Genomic DNA, 15,024 nt, shown 5'->3' with positions numbered 1-15,024 from the left:
CATGTGGCTAGTGACTAGTGTAATGTATGACACGGATATAGAACATTTCTACCATCCCAGAAAGTTCTATTGGAAAGCTTTATTATGGAATAAATAAATGTTCTTTTGATGTGCAGTACAGATATTTTTGATTCCCTACTTTTGCTTTCTGAAATAATGTGGTAAGCATTTTTTGATTATGATACTATTTTATTATTATTTTTGCCACAAAAAACCCCACAAATTGGTAGTATATATTATTTACTCTAATGAGTAAATGTCTGAAATGAAGTCATTATATATTATCCACTTAACAAAAAGAATTAAAATTAATTGTGGTGGCATTTTCTAAGGATGTAAATTGGACTATAGAGCACACACATTTTAGAGTTCAAAGTGATATTACTGCACCCTCATGAAAGCTGAGTAACAAACCACTATGATCAAACCCACTTTTGAATTAATTTGACTAGTGTATTGAAATACTAGAAAATACACCATCACTCTAGGCTTTATTTCTTTAACTAAATAAAGTAGCTGTTATATTAGTAAATAGTTAATAATTAGTAAAAAAAAAAAATACTAAAGAATGCAATTGAGTGACACTTAGTCAGAAGAAAAGAACCAAAATCTTCATTTAAAAGTGTCAGAATGTTTTCTGAAATGTTTTGTATGCTGATCATTCTTATCTCTTTATTTTTATTATTCTTATGTCAAAAGTAGCCATTAAAAAGAATGGGCATACAGCCATTTGAATTTGGTCATGGGAGTATTCTGTTAAAGATAATGTCACATAATAGTTTTCATCTTTTGTGCTGCTGCAAAAAGCGAAATCAATTAGTAATAATCTTAGGTATGATAACATTTGTCCATGATTTTATAGTTCCATTTGTGTCATTGATCAACAAGTTAATGAGATGTTTATGTGCTACCTTTTTAACTTGACAGCAGCTCTATACAATTGTTCTTGTAAAGTTATACAAATGAGTACCTGCTTGTGTGTTGATATTTTTACACATAGATTTTAGAGAGTTAAATTAAACAGAGTTGAAATGAAATTCCTAACTTTTTAAACACAATTATGATAATGCCTTTCTTTTTTCTATAAAAAAGAATTATTTAATGACATACCTTGTTATATATTATGGATTCTTTTCTGTACGTGGATAAGTTAGTGTTGAATATTGATTGCTAAATTATGATATGTAGGATGAGAATGTTGCTGATTTTCTGCTTTTACTTTGTGGAGAATGTTGGTGCAACATACAATTAAAAGTTGTAGTCTATAATAAAAACATACAGAAACAACAACAAAAAAAGTTACAAGAAATTAATAGATAACATCTTGAAAGGCCAGATGGTTTCTTCCAGCATTCTGTAGGATGATAGAAAAAAATGTATATTTGGGGTCAAAATGTGAAATGTTAAAAAATTTTTTGGAAACCTTACATTTCTTATTCATTGACATTACTGGCACAGTAGAAATCCAAAACTTGCTTAGACAGGGAAGCTAAACTAACCAGACTCTTATAATAGTACTTAATTTGAAAAGTATTAAGGACTTTTTTATTTAGGAATTCAGAGGCTATCATGTGATATAACCTTGAATTGTGTTGCCTGAGTCTAATTGATGATGATGATGCTAATGTCAGATACAGTTCTGCAGCATTATATGTTCCTGGAAGATATGTGTTCCGTAGTTGCCAACAGTTTTGGAGGAAAGATGACTTGCATGCTAGAGGAAGAAGATTTTTCTTCAAAGAATGTGTTACCAAAATAACAACCTGTCATATAGTTTTTAAAGAGGTCTTTTGAAAAGAATGAATGTGATAGAGTTTTAAGATAATCTTTAACCTGCTTACTTGGGTAAATTTTCCAAATAGTTGCAGTAATTTCTGGTAATACAACCCTATATATTACATTATGAATATTATGAACATTCCACAAACTATCAATAGATAATTTACAAACAATTTACTAATTCAAATAGTTATGCCATTCACCATTCTTTCCTCATCTGTTTTTATTGTCCTCACTGCTATCCTGCCCAAATCTTTAAAGCTGTATTCTGAATGCCCATAACGCATTGCTATCTTCTTTTTTCCTACTATAACCCTCCCTTTTTTAAACTTTTGTCCCAAACTGCAAGGTTATTTTATGATCCATTTAAGGCAATTTTCCTATCAACCATTTATTAGTCTGAAGATGGGCACATAATCTAAGGTTGCCCAATGAGACTGTAGGAGGAAAATTATATTCCTTAGTTGAGGGCGAGATTTCCCTGACATCCAGTGGATATCAACTAAGGAGCATTTATTGAGTACTGCTGTTACCTACTTTCTGATCATGAGAGAAATTAGCCAGTGAGCAGAATTGACATTCTGAGAATGGCAGAGTAGGGAGCCAGCAAGTATCTGGGTCCATAACAGCATTATTTAGCCACAGCATCCTGAGTTGCAACTGCATTTGCATTTCACTATGTCTATATATTAAATAATAGTTTGAAAATAGTATTTATATTAAAGTTCCACTGTATTAAAGCAACTGTAATGAAAATGTCCAGGAGCCCAGACACATGATTAGGAATGCTTTTATAAAAAAATTCTCCAATCTTTTTTCCCAAGTGTAGCAATACAACTCCTTTGTACATTGGGTTCTACTTGCATAATCTGTACTTTGTAAAGCATTTAAATAAGGTGAAATGAATATCAAGCATTTTCTTTATAGTATTTTGATTTTCTCATACATTTCAACAATTAACAAGATAGTATCAGTAATTAGACAATCACATAACAGATCTTTACTGTCTTAAATCAGATAAAAAGACCTAGTTTGACTACATTTTGTACCAATATTACAGAATCCAAACCCAAACATTTATTAGGAGAACAATCCATATTTATGATGCATTTGTGATACGACACAAATAAAATTGTGCCTATAAGTAATGAGTTGTTTTGTGCTTTTTTTTTTCAAATCGACCGTACGAAATACTATATGAGGTATAAAAATAATAAAATTAGTACTTGAAATGTATATATGAAGATGCTTTTTCTTGTAGGGTGAGGCTAGAAAAAATGTATTAAAATAATGATATATAAATCATAATATTTTCTTTTTTTCTCTCACTTCAGAGTAAATTTTTTCTTCAACTAAAAGTGATTAAAATATACTATGAATTAGAATAAGACACTGATAATTTTTCCTTTTTCTGAGACGATAGCTTTCTCATTACAACCAAGGTCCAACGGTTTGTTGACTGACACCTGGGCAGAAGTATGGTAATACCCCATAATAACAATGATTATAATGAAGGCATTACGTACTTTTCTGTGTAGAATATTTCTTATAAGTGTTTTGAGTGCTCTAGGAGATAGTGCCCCTATTCCATACAGAAACGAGCAAAGGTTAGGAATGACTTTTTATTAGTGTCCTAAGAAAGATCAAGCAAAGTGCCTTTTTATTAACACTTTGATCTACTCAAAACTCCAAATCTATTTCTATATTCCGTAAAACTTATGACATTGTGTTATTGTGGTCAGTGGAGCTGGCTGCAATTCTCCATGATGTATTATGCTCTAATAAACTTCCAGTTCAGCTATATGTCCAGCATAAGATAAGGTTTATTTTATGGCTCAAACTTCATCTTCAATCTAGTAAGGTCCAGGAACAACATTTAGCCCTTTGGCCTGGTAATGCTTTGTCAGAGTCTTACAGAATAAGATTACTTAATTGGAGTCGTAATCTCCTTTCATGGATTCTTTAAAATGTCTCTGGTGCTATCATGGCATCTATTTCAGACACACCTGTAAGTTTACTGGTACATTAGAGATGCCACTTCCTATGAAGCCATATGGCACATGCAGCAAAAATCCTAACGGAGACGTGAAAATGTGATAGAGCCTTTTTATGAATATAAATAATTCTTTTTCTGTTTCAAATCTTCTTTCAAAATAAGCTACTGATGTGCAGTGCTTCACATATAGTTTCATGAAGACTTTTCTTCCACATTAACTTGACACAGAGAGCATTAATCCTGGGGTTTGAATGAATATTGAGTTCAGTTGCTTTCCTTGCAGTTTGTAATTACCACATATCTTTATGCTCTTGTCATATTTGAACAATGAAGATTAAAGAAGTTACCCACTCTGTGAGGAGCATAGACTGAATAAGTATGTGCTTTTGCAGATAAAGGAAGAACAGCTTTCATCCTGCAGTGAGCTATCCTCAGGGCTGGATCAGGTTTTACATATGAGGAGATTTTTGCCAATGGCAATAGTCTGGCATATAAAATTGTTATAGAGGCCATACTCAAAAGAATCACGGAATGTTAAACTAAATGAACATAGAGTTCATCTTATCCCACTCTTTCATTTACAGATATACCAATAACCCATAACACATTGTCTAGTTAGGTGTGGAACCAAGAATAGACACTTAAATCTACTGGCTTTTAATCCAGGTGTGCTTTCATAATGAAATAATTTAGGCATGAATAATTTGTGGTATGAATATCAAATTTTAATTCATTAAAGCATCTAAATATTATATTAGTGAGTTATTATGGATTAAAATTAAAACTAAATTTCTAAGAAATTGTGACTTTCTCAAGATATCCTTGTTTCTTGATTCCCATTTTGAGACACTATCCTTAGCATCTCAATTTAGCCATCAAATCCTGATTATGTGTGTTGGTAAAGCAGACTTGTCAAGTGAATACATCTAAGTAGATATAATCGACCTGCTAGAGGCAAGACTATAGCCCTACCAGGAGCAGATCCTGCCGAACCATTAGCCTCAACTCAGAGCATTGCTAATTGTAGAAAATATTAGCAGAAATACTGTCTCTTTTGTATGTGCTCTCTTTATAACATGGTAATTTTTAGAGATTGTTTTCATTATTAGAAGTTGTTTTGGTTCCTCTGGAAGTTTATTTTCTTCATTTTTTTCTTCATTTATAGTTAACTTGTTTTCTGTGCAAGTAAGAATGTGAATGTGTGCGTGTGTATGTGTGTGGTGGGCGGGGGATTGTCTGATAAAAAGTGTCTAAGAGAGAATGGGATGAAAGTAAGAAATATATATATTAAAGAAAAATTAGATGGAGATTTCTTGTGTCTCCCAATTATCCTTTGATCAGAAAATAAAGAATATTCAGTATGAATTGTGAGCAATATGCTATTTTGATGCTGCTGTTACTTATCCCAATATGACCTAAAAATAACCTTAATGTGAGTAATCTTTTGCGCATAAATGATATTGTAAAAAAAATATTTTGAAAAGAGATGAACAAGCATAAACATAAAATTGCCTATAATTCAATTCTTAATTACCTTTAGAATTCTGATAAATCTCCGTTTAGTTTCTTTTCCCTTTGCTCGATCTGATTCGTAATCAGCTCTTTTCAATTCATTTAAAGTAAAACCAACATTTTCCATGCACAGTATTATATTTTATAGATTTACTATAATTTATGTAATTAGTCTTCTATTGTTGGTCATTTATGATTTCCAATTTTGTAGCATTAAAAATAATATTTTTATAATAAGCAGTGTATCTTTGTTGTTAAATATTTCAGCACATCTTTGATTTATTACATAATATAAATAACTAAAATTGGCATTTCAAGATGATATTCCCAAATTTTTGACTAAATAATCTCGCATCAGTAGAATTAAATTTTAAAAATACTATTAATCAGGGTGGCTCCATAGTGTAGTGGTTAGCACATCTGCTTTCCATGCAGAAGGTCCTGGGTTTGCACCCCAGGTGGAGCCACCGGCCAGGCCCCTGGTGTTCCAGGCTCCCTGTGCACACAGTGAGCTTGTGAGAGGAGATGCTCTGCTTTCAGAAATTCAGTTCTTAAGGGGGAATGGCAATATCCATAGGTCAAGGGTGGAAGCCGGGGGAGGGATTAAAGAGGGGAAAAAAATACAATTAATCAAATATTTCTTGTATACCTATTTTGTACAAGCTCTAGGTACTAAGGGAATATAATGAAGAGTAAGAGCTATGTGGCAGATTGCTATTTGTTTTCTAATTGTTCTTCTGTACCTCTTCCTTAGTAATATAGAACCCAGATTTTTAGAGTATGGCTACTAGTATAACTCTATCTTCCCCAGCCTGCTTTGCATTTAGGTTGCTTATATAACAAAGTTATGGCAAATAAAACATAAGCATGAAATTATATATGTAATTTCCAAGAAATGTCTCTAAAATGGAGGTTGAGGGTCAGTCACTAGTGTGAATGTAATGGCTGGAGCTTCAGTAGCTATCTTGACTATGATGAGGAAGCAATATTTTGAGGATATTAGTGAGAGAGAGAGAAAATCCAATGATATTTAATAGAATATTATTGATTGAAAGTAGAAGGGAGCAAAAGAATAACTTGTGGAGAAATAGAGAAATAGCTGGGTATAAACAGAATTCGATACAAATAGTTTCAATGTTCTAAATATGCATATCAACATTAGGCATTTTATGCTTTTAAATCTATTCTAGTAGTATGGATGGACAATCTTTGAGAATTCTACCCATATTTATGAATATAGGAGAATCGGTTAAGGCAATAAGTTTTTTTCTTTAAATAACATAATTTAATATGTTGAATTACGATTGTATGCAGATTAACCTACAGGATAAAATACAAATATATTATGTTCATATCAACAGAGCAGTACTTGAAGTTTAGTATGTAGACCAAATACACTATATAACATATCTCTACTGTTATTTGTTTTTTCTCAATGTATTATAAATATATTTATATGTTATAAATCATCTTTTTAAATGGCTTTAAAAATCTACCTTATAGATTAACAACAATTTCCCTAATTATTCTGCATTACTTTGGATTTTGATTGTCATTTGAATAATTGTTTCTAATTTTCTCTATAAAACATTTTATATATTTAATATTTAGTACTTAGGCAAATTTCCCACCAGTAGAATTATTGGTCAAGAGTATAGTAATATTTAAAGCCTTGATAGATATTTATGAATTATTTTCCATAAGGGTTAAGAAATAATTTAAGCTCTCCCAAATTAGATTATGTGAGAGTACTGTTTTGGTCACCATGACTGATTGCTTTGTGACATTAAAGAGAACATTCTGTTTAAATATCTCTAACATTCAGGAGCCATCTTGACATAAGTTCCACTGTATTCCATTTCTCTTTTAGTCTTTCCTTCTCTAGTATGTCAGTTGTAAATTTGATACAATATAAAAGATTTGGGGTAACATGATATTAAGGGGAATGGGAAAATTGAAGGAAGGAGAATGAGTAAGAAGAGACTACTATAGAGAAATCTTGTTTCCACTGAAAATTCCAAAGGATCAACCCTTCTTTAATTTTCTGAGCTAAGGGACCAGACAATTCTGGCAAACCCAATAAGCTTCTGTAACTTATTGGAAAATAATTGCCTGGAGCAGTCAATGAACTGCTGTTCTAGGGGCAATTCTGATTGTTGTACCTGATATCAGACATTGGAAAGTTGGTAGATTTTGATAATTTAATAATGGTTTTATTTCCAGATCTCAATTATTTGCCTTTACTGTATAGTTTTTTTTTTTTTTTTTCCGGGCCAAAAGCAATTTTTAAAAGATAACATATTTTCAAAGGGAACACATGTAGGCAGTAGGCATAATACAGAAATGACTAGAATAATATTGAAAAAGATCGACTTGCTTTTTACTACTTAAACATTGTTTTAACAAAACTTACCTTAATGTAAGATTTGCCTTTGCGATACATTGTGAACCTGAGAAATATGAATTAAGATTTATGAAGGAAATTGATTTCATCATCATCTTTGTCATCACACATATGTCTAGTAGCCCCAGGCACAATAAGATGTCTATAGTTTTGTTTGAATTCAGCATCTGTCCACAAAGCTAATACCATAGCAACTAAGAAACACATCTACATCTTTCTTAAGGGACTCTATCTTAAGAAACCTTTTATACTTCATTCCCATTACATTTAAGGACTAAATAGTGCATCCTCTGAACGTTGCAATTCTACCCTACTCTTTTTAGATAGCTCATTCTTTAACTCTCCTTAAGCACCAAGGATGATATTTCTAACATGAATTTCTTTCCTTCATTCCATTCACATCCATGAATTTCCAAATGTCAAGCAGACTTTTTTTTTAATTTAATTTAGCTTTTGGGGAAGAAAAATTGAGGGTAACAACATTTTCTCAGGCTTAGACTTCATATCTGGAGTGTTTAGTACCCAGATGATTAGCAGTCAAGTGATAAACTTGAAATTAAGAGGCTCTAATGCAAAACTGTCATTGGAGCTGAGATAACCATTATTTTAATCTGGAGAAGACAATCACCTAGCAGTGCTTTTTGCCTTTTGGTCTTTTCTGGACCACTTGGCATGCCGAAGAATCAAAAGAATACCCCACTTTCCACTTTCTCTCTCTCCTTTCTTTAATGAATCATCTTTATACATGCTGTATATTATTTCTAAAAAAAATTTGCTCTTTTATATAACAATTTTAATAAATGGTTTTTGTAAAACCTGGGAAGAAATATTTCTCATATATTTTTATTGTGGTAAAATATACATAATATAAATTTACCATTTTAATCAAATTTTAGGTGTACAGTTTGATGGTATTTAATACCGTTGTGCAATCATTACCATACATCTCTGAAACTTTTTCATCTTTCCAAACTGAAACTTTCTACCCATTAAATAATAATGCCTCATTTTCCCTCCCCCCAATCGTGGTTGCTGACATTCTACTTTCTGTCTCTATGAATTGGACTACTCTAGGTACTCCATATAAGTGAAATCATACAATATTTGTCCTTTTTCATCTGACTTATTTCACTTAGCATAATGTCTTCAAGGTCTATCCATGTTGTAGAATATGTCAGAATTTGATTCCTTTTTAGGAATGAAAGGTTGCTTCCACCTTTGGCTATCGTGAATAATACTGCTATGAACACTGGTATACAATGATACATTCAAGTATCTGCTTTCAATTCTTTTAAATATGTATCCAAAAATCGCATTGCTAGATCATATGGTAATTCTATGTTTTATTTCTTTAGAAACCACCATATTATTTTCCACAATGACTCGTATTCTCTTTTCCCCTTATATTTTATATGATTCTTTTGGCTACCCTGTTAAGAACTTGCTTAAGTTGTTTTCATTTATTCTGTAGCAACCAATTCTTATGTTATTTTTCACTGATGCCAGATTATTATTATTGGTTTCAGGATCAAATGTCACCTTATGGAAAAGTATCTGAGTTCTGATGATTTTTCTGTCCTTCATCTAGCTTGAGCACCCTCATGTACACTTGACTCATTATTTTGGCCAGCCAGAAACTGTTATTCTCATTTTGCAGATTAAGAAATTGATTAGATGAGCAGATCTGTTAAGAGAATGAGTTGTTATAGTAAAGGATTAACTAAAAAGTAGAGTAATTGTAAGTGACTTTCACAGACCACTAAGGAAATTGGAAAAGCTAGTTATAAAATTAAAGTTTCTAAATTCATAACTGAATACTTTCATCTGTGTCTCTAGATTTTTGTGTGCTTCAAGACTTAAGAATTCATTTTAGAACTGTTATATATTCTTAGTTGCCTTATCTTTCTCATTCATTCCATTTTGCATCTTTATTTTGTTATAGAGTACAGTACATACTATGTCTGGCAGATTCTTCCTCCTTCTATGATTTTGTCTATAATATTGCCAATAAAATTTGATAAGCAGGAGCAAACAATGCTGTTCTATCAGGCTTTTTCAAGATCAGAAGAAACACCAAAAGAAATAAAAATGATAACTGTATTTAAATGTAGTGTAGGTCATGATTTGAACCTTAAATCACTAAAAATGCACCAGAAAACTTAATAGCAAGGCAATGTCAAGCATATCCATATGTTTATAATTTATGTATTATGGACTGTTATCTTTTATTGCTTCTGTGTCAATTAACCACATCCTTGTTGAGAAATAATGAGATTGGATAGTATGTTTGCAGGTTTAAAACTGAATTTTCTACAGAGCTACAGTATTTGTGGAGTTTTATTGGTTTCTCATAGATGGTATCTATAAAATTTAAATACTTTTCAGATGTTGGCAAGCAAACATGTGCAAATGTCTGTCTATGAACATGACTAGGGTAAGAGAGAGGTGGACCTATCTTCAAACATGATTACAAAAGCGAAAAAAATTTTAAAAGCCTTTTGATTTTTAGTTAGAATGCTTGCTGGTAATATAAAACATCATATATACATCTGTATATCATAAAATGCACCCTAAATTCTTATTTCTTTTTTCTTAAAAAAAATATTTTAGTAAATATTTTATGCATTTTATCTTGGAGTTCTAGTAACTCATAAATGCTCCCCGGAGGTCTAATGCTATGTCCATCAGGGATTGCTTCGATAAACTAGTCCTATCCTTCTCCACAGCCATTTGTAACCATTAACTAGCTTTATTTTCAGGTAAAAAAATGTTTAAAAAATCAAGTTGTTAATGCTCTCATGTTTTTCTATAGCAACTCAGGAAAATGAGGCTGGCATTACATATGGTCGTCATTTTTTAATGACGTTGGGAGGTTTTAGGCCAATTAAGAAACACTTGGAAGAACCAATTGGATTGGCTATGCAACTGGGTTTGATTAAAATCATCTTATTAATCACTTTTCTATTTCTTTTCTATCACTGGACTCTGACTAAGAACAGTTTGAACTTCATATCCAATAAATATTTTAAACGATGTTCAAATCCACTAGAGCCTTCCAAACTCTAGTAGTATTTGTCTGACAAGATACTCTCATTAGTCAGGGTCACAGATTGGTAACTTCAACCCTGAAGCCAATCATAAATATGATCCTTACTTTTTTCTATTATCTTTTTTGATTCCTGCTTCATGGGCTCTGAAGGTGTTTGAGTTTCCAGCATCTAACTTCATGAGTTTTTAAATGATTTTAGATAGCTTTTGTTTTTTGTCTCTTTTTTAAAAAATTTACTTTATTTTTTAATTATAGTTTGCATCAGTATTATGTTAGTTTCAGATTCACAATATAATGATTAGACATTTATATAACTTAATCGATCACCCCAATAAGTCTGGTACCCATCTGATACCATACGTAGTTACTACAATATTATTGACTATAGTCCCTATGATGTCCTTTACACCCCTGTGACTGTTTTTATAGCTGGCAATTTGTACATCTTAATTCCTTCCTCTTCAGATGGTCTTTGTGATAAAATGTTTCTACCTGCCCAGAAAAAACTCATAAAGCCAAAAAACCCAAGTAGTTTCCTGTTGCCAAATCTCTTAATTATTTTCTCATTTCTTCCCCTGGAGGAATCAGGAGAGAATCTCTGCCTCAAGGTCCAAGGATCCCTTATCCAACCCTGCCCTTACAAGCCCATGCGTACAATCAGAGATGATATTGGAGAAAAATCAGTATGAGCACTGGACCTTCAGAACATGCCGTACTTAAGAACCAATGTTGGTCTGCTCAGTGCAAATGCACACCAGCTGAATGTGAGCCCTTCAAAAAATGATATTAAAAAGTATTTTGTGTTTTTAATGATTACGGTAATAGAATCTTAGAATATGAGAATATTGGTAAAGTACAGATCACAGAATCATACAAAATCTTAATTTAGTCTATATGTTTGGAACAATTTGTTAGGTTTGCAACATTAAGTAGGCTGCTCAGGCCCTCCCTGTTTCACATGCCACCTTTTCCTTCCCTGTGGCTGGTTCTGCCTTTATTCTTAGCCCTTGGAGGGAATTGGAAGTAATTTTCATTTATTTTTGCCCCACAGTTTGCTCATTCTCACTCTCTCAACTCCTTTGTTCCTTGGAAGTGAAAATTGATTTTTTCATCCTGGGTTTATCTACCTCTTGGCTCTAGCTCCCAGGGTTTCTCTTTGGACTGCATGTGTTTGAGGTCTCCATCCCCAGATGTTCACAACACCTGCTTATCCAATATGCAAGAGCAGAGTGCATTGATCAGATCTGTCTCCTGAGTAACGCTTTTATTACTTTTGTCTCCTGCATCCTCTTGTTCTCCAGGAGGTGTCAGTTTATTTGGAGCTCACTTAGCAATAGCAATCCACCTGGGCACTATATATAAAAGTTCCATTTCAGAGCTGTGGAAACATCTGGGCTTAGTTCTAACCCCCCAAAAAATATTGCGTTGGTGATAGACACCGTGAAATCAGTTTGAATTTTGTGTCCTAAGCGGGTTTTTATTTGCTCTCAGGTTATGGTAAACTACATACGTCCCCTAAAAAGATGTCTACATATCAACCACCTGATAATTTGACTATTACTTTATATGGCAAAAGAATGAATATTTTCTTATAAGGCAATGATATGTTTAACTTAAGCATCTTGAGAGGAGGGGCTTATCCTGGATTAACTGGCGGACCCTAGATAACATTATACATTTTATAAGAGAGAGATTAGACACAAAAACGCACAGAGAAAAAGGCAATGTGGAGCTGGAGGCAGAGATTGGAATGATGCAGCCATGAGCCAAGGGACACCAAAAAAATGTCAACAGCCATCAGAAGCTGGAAGAGGCAAAAACAAGTTTCTCCCCCAGACCCTGCCAACAACTTTATTTCAAGTTCTGACCACCAGAACTTTTAGAGAATAGATTTCTGCTGTTTTAAGCTAATCAATTTGTGGTAATTTGCTACAGCAGCCCTAGGAAACTAATATAATACACTAGTATTCCAGGACTTCCCAAGGAAAAGTGAATAGATATATTTCTCAGGTGTTTGTAATTTTTTTAGAAACGGCCTAGTCAGAAAAGCACCCACGAGTTATTTAATTGATAAACTAATTCATCGTATATGTATTGAGGACTCCCCAGAAATTTCAAAGATGAACAAGTAGAAAGACTGCAAGGATCTCACTATGTAGTAAGGTAGACTTGAGAATAAACAAGTCAGGGCATATCAGGGAATTACAAAGCAAAGCATAGAAGGGGAGGTATGAAATGGGGTTGTGAAAAATTTTAAAAGTCATTGAAAGTAGTCTGGAATTTACTCGTTGGGCTGTAGACTAGGTTATAGAGGAATTTTAGATAGAGTAGTTAAACCTAATACTCTAATTTTATATGGAAAATCTATGATTCTTTGCTATTAAAATAGAATAGAACTTTCTCTGTTTTTAACTAACATGAACAATACTACAACCTCTCCTTGTTATATTGTTTACCTAAATAATTTGGTCTTCGATTCCTTATCCATAAAAGAATTTCCTTTTTATATGCATGATGGTATCCACATATGCTACATTATTTGGTAATTGTATTACAGTCCTGTTCACTGCAAATGACTGTGAATTTTGTTCTGGATAATGAATATTTTTTAAACTTAAATTTATACTGAATTCTAACACTTACTTTACATTATGAATACAAAAAAAGAGTTTAAATTCTCTAGATTTATAGCATATACATTGTGTGGAGTAGAGGTAAGGTGTAGAATTTGAGAATCTAGGGCAAGGTTAAAATTATCCATAGTTTTGTTCGATAACTTGTTTTCTCTGTTAGGTATGAGTAGTGTAGGGGAAGAAAAATAATTTTTCCTCTACCTTTCTGAGTTCTTGGCTGAGATCCCTGTAATAAAAGACAGATTAGAAAGAGAAAAACGAATAGAAGTTTATTACCATATACACCTCAAGTATACACAGGAGATACTCAGGGAAACTGAGTAACCCAAAGAGGTAGCTTTAGAATTTAAGCTTAAATATCATCTTAATAAGAAGTGGGAGGGAGTAATTAGAGTTAATAATTTTTAAGAAGGGTGACTGGGCCCTAAAGAGAATAGATAAGGAGGTGTGATAGTTTGTGACAAAGTTTGTCTGGTGTGGCGTCCTGAATTCTGTTCTCCTCTTCTATGATAAGAGTTAATCTTCTGGTCGTTGCAGAGATTTATGTCTCTTCTGGAGATTTATGACAGCCTACTGCCTTGTGGAAGATCTGTCTTTACGTAGATAAAAGGAGTTCAGAGACAGTCTCTGCCTGCATATGTTGTTTTTAAAGTGCCAACGGCTTAAAATAATCAGTATTTTGAAGCAGCATATTTTGGGGTGGTGTGTCCTGAAATTCTACAGCCATATTTTGGGATGGCATGTTCTACTACTCTTCAATAGGAAAAAGCCAAGGTGATAAAGACAGAGCACCGCTTCAGATGTGCCCTCCTCCCAGAGTCACCATCATGCCTGAGAAGTCCCTTTCCCCAAAATCCCACCATTTATCCTGAGCAGGCCTCCTGTGAGAATGTTCCCAGCTTTCCTTATAAAATATAGACAGCATCTAGGATTGTATGAAAAAGTAATCCACTAATACTGATCCATCTTGGGGATATAAATTTGTCAGAACTACAAATTAAAAATACGTTAGAAAATGCATTGAGGTTCTCTGGAAATATAAGGAGTGGGTGAATTTTCAATCGCTTATGATTCCTGAATACAAATGTCACTGATCATTGAGATAAGCCTTTTCTTCTGGAATTAGTTTATGATATATGTGTGCACATGTAGCTAGAGAGTAAAATCCTCAAACCTAACGCATTACCTCAAAATATCTCAAGGACATAGGTATAAGAAAGGTAAAATTGGATTAATTTACATAGCTCCCTGCAAAAAAGAAAAAGAAAATGTTTTAAGTAAATAGGAGCTGAGATTAGATGAGAATACTAGAGATAAGGGAGACATTTGAATACTTCTTACTTGGCTCTACTTTAAGACATACTATACTCTGAAACATTCACCAGTGCAGTTCCAGCCTCTTGGAGTCCTGAACATCAAGAAAAGGTGCCAACTGTGATCCCAAGAAGCTCAACTTAAGCCTGGAGTTTATGTAAATAGCCTTTTGGGGAGGGGGGGGCGGGAATGGATGACTTGAAAAAATAAAAACCTCTGCCCAGGGAAGAATCTTTTCAAATAAGAGACATTTAATCCTGGAGCCACGAAGTCTTGGCAGATTTCCCATATTCAAACTGAGTACATAGATATAAAGCCACTGCTTTGTCAGCAATGA

At 33.1% G+C, this 15,024-nt stretch overlaps 1 protein-coding gene and 1 non-coding gene across 2 annotated transcripts in view; both read left to right on the top strand.

Annotated features, from left to right (window-relative positions):
• THEMIS (thymocyte selection associated) overlaps positions 1-15,024 on the top strand; it is a 162,702-nt gene that overhangs the window by 120,274 nt on the left and 27,404 nt on the right. The gene's annotated exons all lie outside the window — the stretch shown is intronic.
• Positions 5,681-5,754, top strand: TRNAG-UCC (transfer RNA glycine (anticodon UCC)). The gene has a single exon. It is a non-coding gene; the product is annotated as a tRNA-Gly (tRNA).

Source organism: Pteropus medius, unplaced genomic scaffold, assembly GCF_902729225.1.
Source record: "Pteropus medius unplaced genomic scaffold, Ma_sr-lr_union100, whole genome shotgun sequence".
In the NCBI taxonomy this organism is placed as follows: domain Eukaryota; kingdom Metazoa; phylum Chordata; class Mammalia; order Chiroptera; family Pteropodidae; genus Pteropus; species Pteropus medius.
The sequence above is the reverse complement of the archived record's forward strand: the minus strand, read 5'-3'. Positions and strand labels throughout refer to the sequence as shown.